Source organism: Mauremys mutica, chromosome 20 (assembly GCF_020497125.1).
Source record: "Mauremys mutica isolate MM-2020 ecotype Southern chromosome 20, ASM2049712v1, whole genome shotgun sequence".
Taxonomy (NCBI): domain Eukaryota; kingdom Metazoa; phylum Chordata; order Testudines; family Geoemydidae; genus Mauremys; species Mauremys mutica.
The window spans coordinates 26,842,788-26,860,370 of NC_059091.1; the positions used below are offsets into that span (position 1 = coordinate 26,842,788).

General features: G+C 57.4%; 1 long non-coding RNA gene across 1 annotated transcript; it reads right to left on the reverse strand.

Moving 5' to 3' along the window:
• Positions 1-5,607: 5,607 nt before the first annotated feature.
• On the reverse strand, positions 5,608-17,338 carry LOC123353561. The gene is made up of 3 exons (XR_006574533.1): positions 17,265-17,338; positions 7,691-7,747; positions 5,608-5,739 (listed from the first exon to the last, which is right to left on the reverse strand). It is a non-coding gene; the product is annotated as an uncharacterized LOC123353561 (long non-coding RNA).
• Positions 17,339-17,583: the final 245 nt, after the last annotated feature.

Here is a 17,583-nt window from a genome sequence, read left to right on the forward strand (position 1 = left end):
GGGTTGAGGGAAGCAGTTGAGCTGCTGCAGAAATGGCCATGACTGATTCTCCCGGAAATCCCAGCCAGGAACAAGTGCTGGAATTCGACATTCGCCTGCTTATTAACCCAACATTTCAGCCGTCCAATCAGGAAGCAGAGAAAGACCATGGGACTCAGGCAACCAATTGTACAACATCAGTGACAAGTTTTCAGAGCAAACAGTTTGCCAATAAAATCACAGACATTTATTCACCCGAACAATTGAAGGGTCAGCCGGTTTGCAGGCTTGGATCAGCATGCAGAGCTGTTCTGCTGACTCCCCGTGGTGTTCAGCTCAGCAGTGGCCTATCATTCACCATCCCTGGGGACAGATGGGTAGTGATCCTTCCTGAGGAAGTAGGGGCAGAGCCATAGAAGAAAGCTAAGCTCTCCCTGATATTTATCCATAACGCTTCTGCTTCTCACAGAAATCCTTGTGGCTGAAATCCCTTTGGCCTGGACATCAGCAAACAAGTCAGTCAGCAGGGAGAGTCCAGAGCGCTCACGGATCCTTCCCTTGGGCCGTGTTCCAGCAGCTCTTTCTCAGACTCCCCTTCTCTCTCTTTGCCGTGACAGCCTTTTGCTATTTCCCGCTACGCCCCTTCCCCTCGGTCGTTATTTGCATAAAGGCAGCACCCAGAGCGCTGCACACACACGGCCATAAAGAGCTTCTAGTCTAAATAGACAAGAGGTGGGAGAGAAAGCTGAGGCAGGGAATTGCCCAAGGACACCCAGCACTAACAGAGCTGGGACTAGAACCCAAGTCTCCTGAGTCTCACACCTGACCCACTAGACCTGTCTCTTTCAACTTGCTTCTGCCATAGAAGGTCAAGAATGCGTCTCCCCTGCCTCATCATGCGGGTTCTACCCTCTGCTCCCCCTCACTGAGAGGAGCTGTGTGTTCCCTGGCTCACGGCTAAGAGAGCATCAGGACTGAAAAAAATCCCTTGTTCCTTTGGCAGGAAATTCAACTTTTGCTCCATTGTTAAACCTCTTGGAAGGCAACAGGCCAATGCCATGCATGTGAGGGGACCTGTATGTGCCAGCCTCTAGCGAAGGCCGCTGAGCCACGAAACAAGGAGAGAGCACGTTTGTCTTGGTCTAGTGGTTGGTACCCATAAGTAGATAACAGCCTGCTACAATGACTGGCTAATGGAGTTACTCCCTTAGCTCCAGCAGCTGAGCTGTAGGCTTTCAGCAGACAAGTCCTGGGTTTGATTCCTCCTGATAACCCAAGCTGGTTCCTTTGTGATACCAGCTGCTGAGGGTTCACTTAATGGGGTTCCAGGAAACTAATGGGCTTTTTGAGCCCAAGCTGTATTAAAGATTGTCCAACACAGAGTCCTCGGCCCAGTTTGCTTTGCAAAGACCTGACTTTCCCCCACCTCAAAGCTCTGCTATGAAAGAGCATCTTGGGCTCTGATTGCAGCTGCAGGTTTGGGGGGATGCTGCCGCTTCTAATGACATCCCCAGTGCCCTACGCTCCTGCCTCAGTAGAATTAAGCAGCACAGCAAGAGAAATGGCGACCTTCAGTCCCTGGGCTCAGTTTCCAGTTCATAAGACAGGCTGGGAATCAGAACAGACACTTTGCCCACGTGTGGCGCAGAGAAAGAGCGAGACCTCAGAGCAACCTGGTTAGTTTCTATATCCATGAATGCTGGTTAGTGTCAGAGATCCCGGGTAAGCGCAGTGATGGTGCATTAACAGCATCACCAACACCAAGCAATCAATAAAAACCCCAAACCGTGAGCCAGGCTGCAAAAAAGTCACGAGATCGGTTTAAAAATGACAAGATTTTTTTTTTAAATCCATTTGATTTTAGCCAAAAGTGGAATCATGTGACTCCGGGAGGTGGGGCTTTAAGGCAACACCACACGTTATCAACACTGCAGACAAGCCAGAAAAATCATGCCTTTGCCACGACTGTTTCCAGTTCCTGTTGTACCTGTGCAGATCTTAGCCGTATCCTTTTGACTCTTCCCAAATCCCTTTCTGCATTTACACATGTAACGCCCTGGCATGTTGATGCAGTTCCCGTGGGGCTCACAGATTGTGGCGTTTTGCTGGCACTCGTCAATGTTTGCAAGGGGAGAGAAAGCGCTAGGCCAGGCTGATCTAGGAGGTGGACCTTGGGCACTGGGTGACGCTGCTGGGGGATAATCCAGGCGTCCGACATGCACCGTGCGCTGGGGAGACGGGGCTGGTTAGAGCCAGGAGTTCAGTGACTGGGTCAGCGAACGGGAGAAAGTGGCTATTGTCCGGAATGAGCCGCTCCAGCTGGGAAGGGAAAAGCAGCCCTGCCAGGACACGCGCCTGCTGCTTGCTAAAGCTCCCAAGCGGATCTGGCGATGCCCAGTGCCGTAATATCAGTGCAGACGGCAATGCCTGAATGAGCCGTCCGCCCCTGGAGGGGACAAGTGGGGAGCTGCTTTGGAGGAAGGGGATAGAGACTAACATGAGGGCTGGTCTAATGCCTGGATATCAGTCAATGGGGTGACCTCCTCTGCAACCCACGAGCTGCCCTGGGCACCCCCTTGCACACAGGACAGTGCAGAACCAGAGGGGTTCAGAGACAGGCAATGAGAATGATCAGGGGCTGGAGAAACCCTCTACGGAGAGCGATTGAAAAGACTGGGACTGTCACCTTAGAGTGAACGTAAGAGGGGACGTGTTAAGAGTCTATAAATGCCTGACGGGGATAGAGAAGGGAGATGGGGAGCTTCTGTTCTCCCCAAGTCATAACATGAGAGCCAGGGCCAGTCAGGGAAGTGAGAAGAGGGGAAATTTGGAATGGAGCCAAGGAAAGGCTGTTTCGTGCAATGTGCAATTAGCCAGTGGAACTCCCCACCACAGGAGTCACTGAGGCCAAGAATTTAGCAAGATTCAAGGAGCGACTGGACATTCCTATGGATGATGAGAACAGCCAGAGGGATCATAGTTAACGGGCACAAACTCTTGGGAAGAGAGAGAAAACCTCCTGCTGTGGGGCTTCAGTACAGCTGAGTATTAGAGACCAGGACGTGAGGGCAGATTATCCCCCGGCTGCCACTGCAAGGCTCTTCCACTGTCCTCTGCAGCATCTGGCTTTGGTCCGTTGGAGCCGGGATACCAGGCTAGATGGGCCTCAGCTCTGATCCCGTCTGTGCTGTGCAAGTGCCACGTTACTTGTGTCTCAGCCTGGCCGGTGCCCGGTTTTGCCTCTTCAGAGGCTGAGCTGCTCCCGGGGCAGACTGAACCTGTCAGAACCTACCGGCTGCATCCTGCCCAGTGCTGCCTCCTCCGCCCCTCGACCCTGCGACACTCACGGATTCTCCTGACAGCACCAAGGTGGCGCCGCGTTTCCAGAAACTGCTTTATTCCAGAAATGACGTACAATCGAGTTCCACCCCCGAAGGCTTCCCAGCGGTTTAATAGGCAGCAGGTTTAAAACAAATAAAAGGAAGTTCTTCTTCAGGCAGCGCACACTCAACTTGTGGAACTCCTTACCTGAGGAGGTTGTGAAGGCTAGGACTATAACAGTGTTTAAAAGAAAACTGGATAAATTCATGGTGGCTAAGTCCATAAATGGCTATTAGCCAGGATGGGTAAGGAATGGTGTCCCTAGCCTCTGTTTGTCAGAGGATGGAGATGGATGGCAGGAGAGAGATCACTTGATCATTGCCTGTTAGGTTCACTCCCTCTGGGGCACCTGGCATTGGCCACAGTCGGTAGACAGATACTGGGCTAGATGGAACTTTGGTCTCATCTGGTACAGCCGTTCTTATGTCCATGCGGGATGGGAACCAAGCTTCCAGCGTCCTTATCCATCCCGTCCTGGTGCCATTGGGATGTTTATAGCGGGTAGCGCCGCAGCCAGGGCCCCGTGGTGCCAGGTGCTGTACACAGATCCAGCCACAGCACAGCCACTGCTCCAAAGCGCTTTCCCCAGCTCCGACGCTCTGTCTGCTGGAGAAGGGGCGCCATGCACTGGGTTTTCGGTGGTGCGGCCAGAGCTCACCCCTCCCTCCGGCACACGGGTATCCCGCGGCTTCCAAACTCGCTCCGAGTTGCAGGGAGCTCTGAGATTGGGTGTCTCTAGGGGCTTAAGTACACAGGGAAATTGAGGGTAACAGCTCCTAGGGAATTGCTCCCCGTCCGGACACTCTGGTCTGGAATAATCAGTGCGCTTCCAAAGAGAACAGCGATCGCCATCAATCCCCCCCGGAGACAAGCCCTAGGGATTCTCCACACGACTCCCGATACCAGCTATCCCCGCACAATCCCTGGGACGCTGGCTGAGATCCCTGCGGTGCTGATTTCTTCTTGTGCCTAGACCCGCCCAAGGGCACTGGCTGGGGTGATCCCACGCGGCCTGGGGCTGGCGCAGGAACAGCTGGGCGAGGTCTCTGCCAGGGGAAGCATTTGAACCAATGGGCTCCTGAGTTCTCCCAGTGCTACGGGCCCGGTGCTCTGCGCCCCCCAAATGGGGGTGTAACGGGCAGTTTCCATGGGAATGGCCGGGTGGGACTTGACACAAGCTGTAACTACCGGCTGAACATCGCAAACAAGGGCCTGGAACGTCCCGGCCCCTTTTCCGGTCAGGCCGCCCTGGCTGCCTAAGGGGGCATAATGGCCCCCCTAGGAAACACCCTCCAAGCCAGGGGGCTCCCTGTCAGTGTGGGGCTGGAAAAGGCTCTGCTCCCAGCCCTGAGGGAAGGGGCAGATTGGGGGCCTGATCCGGGTGGGGTGGGGGCAGGGGAGAGCTCACCCTGACAGCTGTTCTGTCTCGCGAGTGTGAACTTGGCTTTCCCAGAGCTGGGCTCATAGCCATCGCTGCAGGTGCAGGAGTAACTCCCGGGCGCGTTGTTGCAGTTTGCGTTGCGTCCGCAGTCAGGCGGGCTCGGCCCCAGACACTCATTAATATCTGTAATGCAAGAGGGGACGCTTTGTACAGTTCTGGCAGGGAGACGTTCCCTGTATCACCCCCCAACCCCCGCACTGAGCTGGGTAACAGGATCCAGGTGACCGGGACCCTGAGCGTCCTCAGTTAGCCATTTCTGCTGCTGGAATGTCAGAAAGAGCCCCGCCCCTCCCCCGCCAAGCCTCCTGGCCCAGGTATTGCGGTGGGGGGGGTTCAGCCGCACAAGCACCCAGATCCCCCATGTGACGGGAGGGTGGGGAGACTCCCCCTGGGGCTCCAGGCACCCTGTGTGTTTGGGGGGGGAGGGTGACAAGCTGCCTCTCCTCTGCCCCCTCCCTCATTGGATCCCTGCAGGTGTGGGGGGGAAGTACAGACAGGGCTGCCCCATTCTGCTCCCAGGGGCTGATTAGGGCCCAGGCTGGGATTCAGACGGGTCAGTGTGATGCCCCCCCCACCCTGTGCCCATTCACAGAGCCCAACACTCCTGGCTCCTGCTGCTCACTCTAGAGGCCCCGGTTTGATCCCCAGGAGGGCGGCCCTCACCCGAGCTGCTGCCCCCCTCATTCCCCAGCCGGGCTGAGCACCCCCAGCAGGCCCTGGAGTCAGTGGAGTTGGCTGCTCCGGCCCTTAATGCCCTGCTCTGTCCCAGCCCCCCCAGGACAACGTGGGAGCCCCATTACCATCACAGGTCTCTGTTGGGTCGGTGAAGAAGCGATTCCCCGTTGGCTGGTATCCATCCAGGCAGGTGCAGTGGGAGCTGTTGACACACTTGGCGTTTGCTGGGCATATCACATGGTTGTTGCAGTCCCCAGTGGCACCTGCAGGGGCGGGAACAGCTGGGCAGGGTCAGCCAGTGCAGAGCAGCTCCCTCCTCCCCCCCCACACACAGGGGGATTGACTCCTTTCACACGCCCCATTCGCTGATTTTCGTCCCTGGCGCCTGGCAAACAGCTCCGACGCCTCCACCGCCTGCCACAAGCTGCCCTCGGCTGCACAGGAGGCCTTGGCTCCCCAGGGTGCCCCCGGCACAGACAGGCAGAGCCGCCAGAGCTCACCCAATTCTTGTCCTTTTTGTTGCTGTCGTCATTACTCTCGTTAGCATCAATTTCAAACCCAAACCTCGCTTCGAACCAGAAAACGGGAATTGTTCGTTTTGAAAATTATTTCATCTCTGCCCCTCCTACCCCCAGCGCAATTTTTTCCCAGATAAAACCAAAAATTCCTCTGAACCGAATCAGCATTTTCTGGCAAAAAATGGTTCCTTGGGAAATTCCTGCCCGGCTCTGCCCTGAATTGACTGAAAGCGGAATCGGGCGCGAGGCTAGTTTGGATCCTGAGCTGCCTCCCATTACCCAGATTGTGACCTGCCTACGGGGGCTCCTGGATCCTTTAGCTGCCCCGTGTTTGGGGCTCCGCTGGGATCCGTCCCTCTGACCAGCGTGAGCGGAAGGATCCCAGCGCAGCTCAGACGACTGCAGGGCTTGGGATTCGCAGCAGAGCTGGGCTCGGGGCGCAGAGTCTGGATCCCAAACACCCCCCAGCTGGGCATGTGGGTCCCAGGTTTCAGTTCAGCCTGATTTTAGGCGGGGAGGGGCACCTACAAATGCCTCTTCTAACGTCTGAGCCATCAGGGGTTTGATTCGGGCTGGTCGATAACCCGGCCCTTGGCTACAAAGGGGATCTGCCCCTCACTCCAGCCCCCAGTGTAGAGCCCTGGGCCCCAGGGTCTATTCTCTGCTGGCCACGGGGCTGGGAAGGGAAGGTGTCATAAATAGTTAGTTAAGAGTTAAGTTTCCACCTGTAAAGGGTTAACACATAGTACCCGGTGAACACCTGACCTGAGGACCAATCATGGAAGAGAATTTAAAATTCCTAGGAGGGAACTTTTTCTCTCTGTTCCTGTGTGTGCTGTTCTTAGCCGTTTGGAGTTACAAAGGTCCAGATGTTTAATCAAGTCTTCTGCAAGTTTCCATCTTTCTGATCTAATTTCTTCTAGTCAAGATAGTGAGTATTAGAAAGATACTTTGTGTCCTCATCTAATAATCCTATGTTTGCAATTCTGTGTGTTTGTTATTGATTATTCTTAATTCTGCCTGTATTGTTTGTACTGAGAAGGAGGGAGGATTCTCTCCAGAAATTAGTAAGGTTATACCCTATGAATGTCCAGCTTGGACTCATAGAGATTGTATATTTTCTTGTTTTTCTTTTAATAAATTCTTTCTGTAAAGATTTGATTAAATCCCTTCTACTGTGGATACAGGGGGAGGGGGCTAAGAAACTCTCTCTCGGTGGTGAGACAAGCTTATCTCCAGGCAGAGAGGGGAGGAAGGAGATGGAGAGGTTTCTCCCTCTGTGAGTTGATCTGTGTTTCCCTAGGGAACGTCTTTGGAAAGAGGAGGGGGAAAAGAGGGATGTCCCGGCCCACGTAAATTGACCGGGTGGTGGCAGCAAAAAGGAGACCTACCCTAGGATTTTAGGGTGGGGGGATACATGCTGGTCCTCAACTTGAAACCCCCCAGTTTCAAGTGAGGGTGAGACCATGACAGAAGGGGAGGGCTACACAGGGGCCTTCTCCTCTCCCCTGCACGCACCCACCGTGCTCTGTAAACCCACCCCAAGACGCCCACACCAAGGGGCTGCTCCTGGCTTGCCCGACCCCTGACTCTGCTCTCCTCCCACAAGGGACAGGGGCCGGAGGGTGGGGGGAGGCTGGAGATCCCGGGCAGCCGGGAGCGCTGGGGAAGGTTAGCCAGGAGGAGTCGGCCTTACCTTGTACGCCATGATTCTGGGCCACGGTGCCCCACAGGCACAGGGCGATGCAGAGCCCTGGAAGGCAGAGACAGGGTGAGGCCCCATGGGCAGATGGTAACCGCTACTCAGCTGCACACACCCCCAGCCACCCCAGTCCTGCCAATCCTGGGCCAATGGCCAGTCAGGGCCTTGCCGATGGTGGAAGTAAAAATGCAGAAACCTGGTGCACTGGGAAATCATCCCCAGCTGGGATCCCTGGTCATATTTTTACCTGATTCCGCTTTGGAACTGGACTTTTGGCCTGACACCTACCCCTGCTCTAACCACTAGGCCCCTCCCCTCTCCTCTGAACTGGAGATAGAATACAGGACTCCTGATGCCCAGCTTGGAAGCAGGGCCAAACTCATTTCATACGATGCATGTCAGCAATTTTTAGTCTCCACCATGGTGGGCTAGACTGGAGCAGAGGGGACCTGATCCCCAAGGCCAGTCCAGCCCCCCAACACCTTCCCCCGCCCCCATCGAACCTTTGTGTCCACAGAGCGGCACTGCACAGCCTCAGCCACTAGGGGGCACCACAACCCCACGCCAAGGCCACAGCTCCAGCGTCCATGCTGGGCTGGGTCTGGTCCCTCAACTGTCCCCCCGAGTCCCCATAGTGCCTGAGCAGGATAATTACCCCATGCCAGGCACATGCACCACACACACTAGTGTTCATATGCACACACAGTCCAGCATGCATACAAACGTGCAGATGTGTGCTCACGTCTGTGAACAAGTACCGATGTACATACCGGTGCGCCCACACCCACGCACGGGAACACACGTGTGCTGCACACTCATGCACGGGCACAGAGGTTCAGACCCGTATGTTCACACATACCGGCAGCCTGCTGCAGCATCAGATGCAGGGACAGGGTCTCCAGAATCTCCCATGTACGTACCCCCTGCTGGGTCAGCCCAGGACTGCAATAATAACACTCCAGCACTTTACCCAGGGCTTGCTGCTGATGCTGATGCTGCTGCCCCTGGGGTCCCGTGTAGCCGGCAGGAGCCGGGGTATCGCGCCCCCCCCCCCCCCAGGCTGCCCCCTCAGATGGCAACGGCCGGGCGGTGACCACTACCAGTGAGCGCCGTCCCCTCCCACCGCGCCGGGAAGCCGTGAATCATGGAACAACCCCCCAGTTCAGTCGGGGTCTGTAGCTGCTACCATAACACACCTAATGCACGAGAGGAAGTGACCTGACCCAGTTTCAGTAGAAAGGCCACAGACGGGCTGCACCTAGAGACCCAACACCCAGGGCTGAAGCAGAGGGGTGGGGGGTGTAGGGGGAGAAGGGAGGGGGCAGTAGTTTGCTAGGCCAATGGAGCGAGGCTGTCACCCCAGCTGGGGGGCTGCCCCACAGAGCGAGACCGTGGGATCTGGGGGAAGCGCCAAGGCCGGCTCTGTTGTGAAAACATCCGGGGGGTAACTAGGGGTTTTATCGGTTCCCTTTTCACGAGGCCACTTATCTCCTGGCTACTTCCCCCCACTTCTCTGATGGGCAGGACTCAAGTAGTGTTGAAAGCCCTGAGCCATTAGGGGCGGCAGTGGGGCCGGTTGCTAACAGGGCTCGCTGAGGTCATCCCAGCTACAAGTGCTGAGCACAGAGCCTGTCCCACTAGGGAGCCTGGCCCTGCGGCAGCTGTTGTGAGGGACCCTGGTGCTAGTGCCCGGGTGTGTGAGGACACCCAGAGGCCGGGGATTGGTGCAAGGCTGACTCCCCCTCTGCTCTAACCACTAGGAGGCACCACAGCCCCACACCAAGGTGTTAGTGTGTGGACAGCATTGAGTTAGGGGGAGCTGTGTCTCCTGTTAACTCACTAGAGAAGACAGGCTCTTAGAGCTGGATTGGCCAATGAGATCCAAGCACGGTGGGAGGGGAGGGCGGGTGTGTTTGGGCCACTGGGGAATTTGGCCCCAAAACCTTTTACAAATCTGCCTCTTGGTGCCTTTGCTGGCACTTTGCATCCTGCCTGTTTCACGGCCTCTCCCGGCCCTCCGGCCCCAGCCTGTTCCTTATTCTGAGGTCGTGTCAGAAACCCAGCCCGCCTGTCAGTCTCCTCAGTGTTTGCGTGGATCTGTCGCTCAGCAACAGCGGAGAGGAAAAAACACACGTGAACGGGGACATTGCGGTTGTAAAACCACGACATTTGGCTGGTGTGGGGGGAGCTGAAAGGCAGCCTTTGAATTCCACTAGATGGCACGTGTCCCCGGGAAAGGTTAAGATCTGCATCCCTGCAGCGCCAGTCCAGAGCCCAGCTGGGGTCAATGGGCCAGGTTCCCAGGTGGGGTCAATCAGCATCGCTCCATTGGAGTCAGTGGGGTCACTGTACATCTGCTGGGGACCTGACCCCACTGCCTCATTTTTAACCCTGGGAACATACGGAGGAGCCATTCCACTTTAGTAGTAACATCAGAGCGTAATGCTGGCTGGAAGCAGCACCGCCTACCAGCTCGGCCACAAGCCTATGGGTCAGGATACCTAGGTTCTAGTCCCACCTCTGCCACTAGCTTGTTGGGTGACCTTGGGCAAGTCACTTTCCCCCTGTGCCTCAGTTTCCCCTCCCCACACATCTTCAATGTCTATTGCGAGCACTTCAAGGCAGGGGCTGTCTCTCTTAGGTGTCTGTGCAGCACCCACCACATTTGAGACCCTCTAGATCTTGGGCAGGATCTGTGCAGCACCCATGACAATGTGGGCCTCTGATCTTGAGTGGGGTCTCTGAGTTTCTGTAATCTAAGTACTAAGAGTGTGATAGCCAAACCAGACACTGGTTAGTAGAACAGTGTGAATCCACTGGCATAACTGGAGTGACTCTGGATTATGTGGAGGGGCAATAAGAAGAGGATCGGGCCAGAGGCTCCCACTGATAACAATGGAGACCTCCCCCGCCCCCGCTTTCCTTCCCACCGAGCAGAATGCCGGGCGCTGGACACGTGGGCAGAGCTAGATGCCGGCTGACAAAATCCTCCCCGGTCTCCTATTAATACTCAGCCCCCTGAAATGAACAAGGCAGCTGGAGGCAGGAAATATCCCCGGCTGGGGGTGGAGGAGACAGGGGGCAGGGAGTGAGAGCTCCAAGGGAATGGGGCCAAGCGGAGACACCGGGAAGGCCAAGAGGGCAGAGCCCCGGCCGCTGGGAGCAGGGTTAGAGCACACGGGACAGATCGGGCTCTGGGGCGGAGCCTCAGCTGCTAGAATCGGGGTAAGTGCATTGAAGTCGATGGAAGCTGTGGGGTCCGGCCCCATTGACTCCCAAGGAGCGACGGCCAGTTTACACCAGCTGGGATCTGGCCTCACCGGAGTGACACCTGTGTAAGGGAGAGACGTCTTTCATCTGCTCGCTCAGCCAGATCCTGGCCCTGGCGTAACCTCCTCCCCCAGTGCAGCCAGGAGTCAGCCCCAGCCCCCAGCCCCCCCTCCTCCACCCACCAGCCCACACACGTGCAGCTCACAGGCTGGCAACGTGCCCAGCGAGGTGCTGTTTGCCTGGGACGCAGCCCCACCACTCTCAGGAGGGTCAGGGGGGAAACCCGGAGCTGGGCGGGTGACGCAGAGTGAAAGCCACGTGTCATCCTGCCCAGGGAACACCCCAGGGCAATCCCCTGCCCCCCCCCCGGGAGTGCTGGCCCGTGGGAGGCAACAGCTTCCCACAGCCCCCCTGGTCCCACATTCCCAGCCACACACCAAGCAGCGACTCCCCCGGCCCGGCCCGGCGTTCCCAGCCGAGCAGATCTGAGTGCCCCCTCCATGCACCCGGCCTAGGCGGGGGCGGCAGCAGCTGATGCAGCGCCCCCTCCCCCGACGCAGCTGCCCCTGGAAAGTCCCTGCTCCTCTAAAGAGGCAGGAAACTCACTGCACTTATCCCTGCCTCTGCACCCCTCAGGAGCCCAGTCTTGCTGCTGCTGCTTCAAACCACAGCCCTGTGCAGGGAGCCCTGCTCTAACCACTACACCGCACTGCCCTCCCAGAGCTGGGGCTAGATACAGGAGCCCCGGCTCCCAGCATCCCCTGTTCTAACCACTACACTGCACTGCCCTCCCAGAGCTGGGGCTAGATACAGGAGCCCCGGCTCCCAGCATCCCCTGTTCTAACCGCTACACCGCACTGCCCTCACAGACCTGGGGCTAGATACAGGAGCTCTGGCTACCAGCATCCCCTGCTCTAACCGCTACACCACACTGCCCTCCCAGAGCTGGGGCTAGATACAGGAGCCCTGGCTCCCAGCCCCCCTGTTCTAACCACTACACAATACTGCCCTCCCAGAGCTGGGGCTAGATACAGGAGCCTGGGCTCCCAGCCCCCTTGTTCTAATCACTACACCACAGTGCCCTCCCAGAGCTGAGGCTAGAACCCAGGAGTCCTGGCTCTCCTCCACCGGACACCAGTCCCCTCTCAAAGGGGACACTTCCACCCCTCTTCTTGGAATCAGCCCCTGACGTTCTGGGCAAGGTCCCAGCTGGTGTAAACTGGTCTAGCCCTAGTGAGCTCAGTGGAAGGAGGCCGATTCACACCAGCCGGGCTCTGGCCCCCCTGGGCTTTCCTCTGCCCTGGGTAGTTTCCAGGAATCGCTGTCACCTCAGCATCTCGCTGCTACTGAGTAACCCTGCAGGGACCCGGAGAACTGCCCCCCCCCCCGATACTGTATCTGCATTTCTGCCCAGCCCCCATCTCACAACGGGGGCCTGATCCCCCAGGTGGGCCCGATCCACCACTGATCTGCCCCTTGCGTCATCAATGCCACCGGCACCAAGTGGGGGGGCGGTGCCGGCGCTGCTGCCATGGTGACCTGGGAGAATTTACCCCCACACACATGCTGGCTCATGCTCACTCTGCCCAGGTGCCAGCCCTGGCACAAGACGAGGGGGTTTTGGGGGGGATGAGGAGAGGTTACAGGACCCGTCATTTCCCAGACCTCTCACCATTTCCCACAACTCAGCACCCGCCTTTCGGTTTTGCTCTTGATTTCGAAATCAGCCGCGCAACGCCTCACCCGGCAAAACACAGCCTGCTTCCCCCCCGCCAGGTTAACTCATCCGCCAACTCCCACCACAAGATATGAGGTGTCCCTCTCCCAACCCCCAGCCCCTGGAGATACAACCAATCCCCTCCCCAACCCCCAGCCAGCCATTTCTTCCAAAGCTCCGGGTCCCGATACAGGAGACAAAGGGCGTCACGGTGCTGCCGACACTTGTGATTTTACCATCGGCCTAGTGACAATTGTTGCTTTTTTTAAAGCCCCAGCTTCTGGGCTCCTGGGATTGTGAAGATCTGGGCTCAAATTAAAAGCAAGTTTCTAACCCTCCGGATGGCAGAGTGGAGCTCAGAAATGTGACCCCCCCAGAGGGCTACGAGACCACAAGGAACCCAACATCGCGATCTCACTATCTTCTTCAAGCCACTTGGGATTTTCGAGAGCCTGTCTCAATGCTTCAAGGCTTGGGGCAGCAAGGCTGGAGTTAGTATTACGTGTATTATGGTAGCGCTTAGCCTGGGACAAGTCCCCAATGTACCAGAACGACGGCCCCTGGCAAAGAGGAGACAGGCCAAGGAGGAATCTGCCGACAGATCCCGGCAGCTCAGTTCCCACCAGGCCCGTAGCTCAGGACGCTGGTGAGACTAGACACGTTCGCTCCGTCAGTTCTCGCGTTACAGCCCTGCCAGCCAAGGGGCGATGGGGAGAGATGCTGCCAGGCCAAGGCCGACACCCAGACACGAGCGCTGCCGGCCCCTCCCTGACGGCGCGTTGGTGGCACTTCGGCCCCATCCAGCCCTAAAGCGCCTCATGGGCATTCACAGTGCGCACGGCCCCACTGCTGAGAAAGAGCTGCCACCAGCCCCATTTTACAGCTGGGGAAACTGAGGCACTAAGCGACAACTCACCCACTGTCTCAGAGCAAATGGCAGCTGGGAAGAGAACCCAGGAGTCCTGGCTCCCAGCTCCCTTCTCTAACCACTAGACCCCATTCCCCTTCCAGAGCCAGGAACAGGAGTCTTTGGCTCTTTGCTCCATATTATCATTGGCTCTTTGCTCCATATTATCTCCCCCCCCCCCCCCCCGACATTTTATGAAGCCAGGAAATCAAATGTAAAAAAACAAAGCCACTGATCTAACAAACGGCTGTCATGCAACCCCACCGTCACAGACACAGCTGGTATTTATTAGCCATACTGCTGTGGCACCAAGGCCCCATTGTACCAAGCTTGGCACCTACAAGCCTTGGCATTGAGAGCCAATGACCCAAACGGACAAGGCAAGTGAAGGACCATTTGTGCCATTTTACTGCTGTGGAAACTGAGGCACAGAGCGATTCAGTGCCAGAGCTGAGAACTGAAGCTGGATTTTCCCTGTGCCAGCATAGCCCCTGAACCACTCGGGCACCTGTGCCACAGAGCTGCTGCCAGCTGGGCTGTGCCACACAGATCTAAGGAGGCATCAAAGATAACAGCAGCTACTGGAGCTCAAACTACCCCTGGATCCAATCCTGAGCCCATCGCACCAGCAGGACAGCGCCTGCCTCCAACGGGAGCTGAGTTGGAACATGCAGTGCAGGATCCAGCCTCCAGCTGGGGAGCCACGTGCCAAACCTGGGCACCTAAAATCTGGCACCTAAATCCATATCAAGGCTCCTAAAATAGCTGGCCTGGCTGGCTGGTTATGCCCAGATTCTGCAGGATCTGGGAATGCTCGTTATTAAGTGAATTACGGTATCAGCCCTGACCAAAACTGAGGCCCTATTCTGCCAGGGGCTGCACAGACCCCAGCCAAGATTGGGGTCTCCATCGCAACAGGCGTGGCACTGACCCACAGTGAGAGACAGCCCCTGCCCGAATGGCCTCCCAGTCTCAACTGACAAAAGACAAGTGGGGAAACTGAGGCATGGAGCAGGGAAGCGAGTTGCCAAATCAGTGGAAAGAACCCAAGTGTTCTGACTCCCACCCCGACACTCTGTTGACTAGACGGCGCTGCCTGCCTACAAATCACAGCCCCTTTGTAAGTCAGGCTTCTCATTTCAGGAGCCTAAATCTGGATTGAAAAGCAGATTCCCCAAAGCTCTGGGAGGTGGGTGGGCACAGACCCAGGGCAGCACTGATGTCTCCCTCTCCCTCCCTCCTTCCCCAGAGGGCGGCTGGACTGGCAGGGCCAAGCAGGGCAAGGAATGCTCCATTTTATTAATCACTTGGCACCACAGGGACAGAAATATTTCTGAAAACGAGACTCCTATGCTGGCGTCACAGGCGTGGCACCCCCCCGCCCAGGACATAGAAGTGGGGCACTGAGCACCCAACAGGATCCAGCCCTTCGTATAGCCAGCCACTTAGACAAGAACTTTTGGCCAACACCCCTTCCCCAGCTGTGGGGATAGAACCCAGGAGTCCGGGCCCAGCCTCCCCTGTTCTAGCCACTAGACCCCACTCCCCTCCCACTGCCGAGATAGAACCCAGGAGTCCTAGGTTTGCTTCTAGCCCTGACGTCATCTAAAGCCAGGCAAATGCTCCTTTAAGTGAAAGACATAAGAACGGCCCTACTGGGTCAGACCAAAGGTCCATCTAGCCCCGTATCCTGTCTTCCGACAGTGGCCAATGCCACGTGGCCCAGAGGGAATGAACAGAACAGGTTATCACCAAGTGATCCATCCCCTGTCACTCATTCCCAGCTTCTGGCAAACAGAGGCTAGGGGCACCATTCCTGCCCATCCTGGCTAATAGCCATTGATGGACCTGTCCTCCATGAATGTATCTAGTTCTCTTTTGAACCCTGTTATGGTCTTGGCCTTCACACCATCCTCTGGCAAGGAGTTCCACAGGTTGACTGTGTGTTGTGTGAAGAAATACTTCCTGTTGTTTGTTTTCAATCTGCTGCCTATTCATTTCATTTGGTGACCCCTAGTTCTTGTGTTTTGAGAAGTAGTAAACAACACGTCCTTATCTACTTTCTCCACACCCGTCATGATTTTATAGACCTCAGTCATATCTCCCCTTAGCCGTCTCTTTTCCAGGCTGAAAAGTCCCAGTCTTATTAATCTCTCCTCATACAGAAGCTGAAGACTTCAAACACCCCAAAGCAAAGGACCCCGACCCACATTCCAACCCGACCCCTCCCCATCCAGCCTCCTCTGAACCCTGGGACACCAGGCACCCAGCTCCTGATGCTGCAGCTTCCAGCTCCGAGGTGGATCCCACGCTCCAGCACCACCCACAGCCCAAAGGGGATGAGACTGCGGATGCATCAGTGGCCGGTGGGGGTGGGGAAGGTGACCCTGGAACTTCCCCTGCCCCCAAAGATCAGATCAAGTCTGGATGAAGCTTGGAGGGGACTTGACTGGACCCAGGACGACCCATGACCGGAACAGCTGAGAAGGGGGTGGGGGTGGGGGGCGCTTTGGGGCATCTCCACCTGGGATGTGCTGACAGTGCAGGCCAAGGGTAGACCTGGCCTTGTCTACAGTGGGGACCGGATCAGGCCCAGAGGGGGACAGAGCCAGGACACATGCAGGCAATTGCATCCAGCCTTCTGCACTGTCATTAACCACTCAGGACTCGTCTGAGGGTTCGGAGGGGCAGCCCACAGACAACACCAGTGCACCACCACCCCGCTCTGATAGTGCCTCATACCCAACAATTCCCCCTTGGGGGAAATGCAAAGCCTGATTACCCCAAAAGGCTTTCAAACCTGGTCCCTGGGCCTCTCCGTCCCTGGTGTAAAGTCCACCCCGGACAGCACAGTTTACAAACCCGGGGGAATCAGTTTATAAACCCTGCTTCTGCAGCCTGAGGGAACAGGGTCTAGTAGTTAGAGCTGGAGGGTTGGAAGCCAGGACTCCTGGGTTCACTTCCCAGCACCAGAACCATCTTGCCAGGAGCCTGGAGAAACCACCTGGCCTCTCTGTCAAAGAAGGATCATCTCTCTCTGTGGGACAACCTGCGACACACACACACACCGCTGCTCCCCAGGGTGTCAGAGAGGAGCCCAGCCCAGCCGGACAAATAGCACAATCCTCTAGTGCCCGGGACAGCCCAGCAGATCCCTGCCCCGCCAGAGACAAGTGTCCTGGTCCCATTCACACCAGCACGGGATCCAGGAGTCACTCCCCTGGAGTCACATAAGGGGAAAGTTGTAGGAGCAGAATCGGGCCCAGTTGCTCCAGATTTCCACCCGGGGGGGGAGAATCAGCCCCCGGCGGCACTGGTTGGGCCCGATCCTGCCCTCACTCGGTCACAACGCTGTCAAGGCAGCGGGTGTAAATGAGCGTCACTCCCCGGGAGTCCGGGCAGCAAAACACACCAGCCGGGGACCCGCCCCCGGTGATTCACACCACAGTAAGTGGCGTCAGAATCGGGCCCACCCCCCACGGACCCCAGGTCGGACTCGGGGCCCAGTCCGCGGGGATCCCAGCTCTACCGGGGGCCGGAGCCCGCCGGCAGCCACGGCGGAGCGACTCCGGAGTCACTCCAGGGGAACCGAGCTCAGCAACGCGCGCGGGGAGCAGCAGCCCGGGCCGAGCACATGGTGCAGCCGGGCGGCGGGGCCGGGGTCGGGGGCTCACCGAGGGGCAGCAGGCGGCGAGCCGGGTCCATGCTGCGGGGCGAGGGAGTCCAGCGAGCGGCGCGCACCGAGCTGCAGCCAGAGGGCAGCGCCCCCGAGCCAGGGCCGGCTCCATGGGGGGCGGGGGGCCCCGCCCAGGAAGGGTGGGACGGGGGGAGGGGAGGGCCGTGTGTGGGGAGATGGGAGGGGTAGACCACGGAGGACAGGGAGCCGGGGGGGTGTCAGAAAAGGGCCCAGCTGACAGGCAGGTGCGGGCAATATTTTAACCAGGGGCTCCCACTAAATGACAGACCCCGGTCTGGGCTGAGCCCCCATCCCGG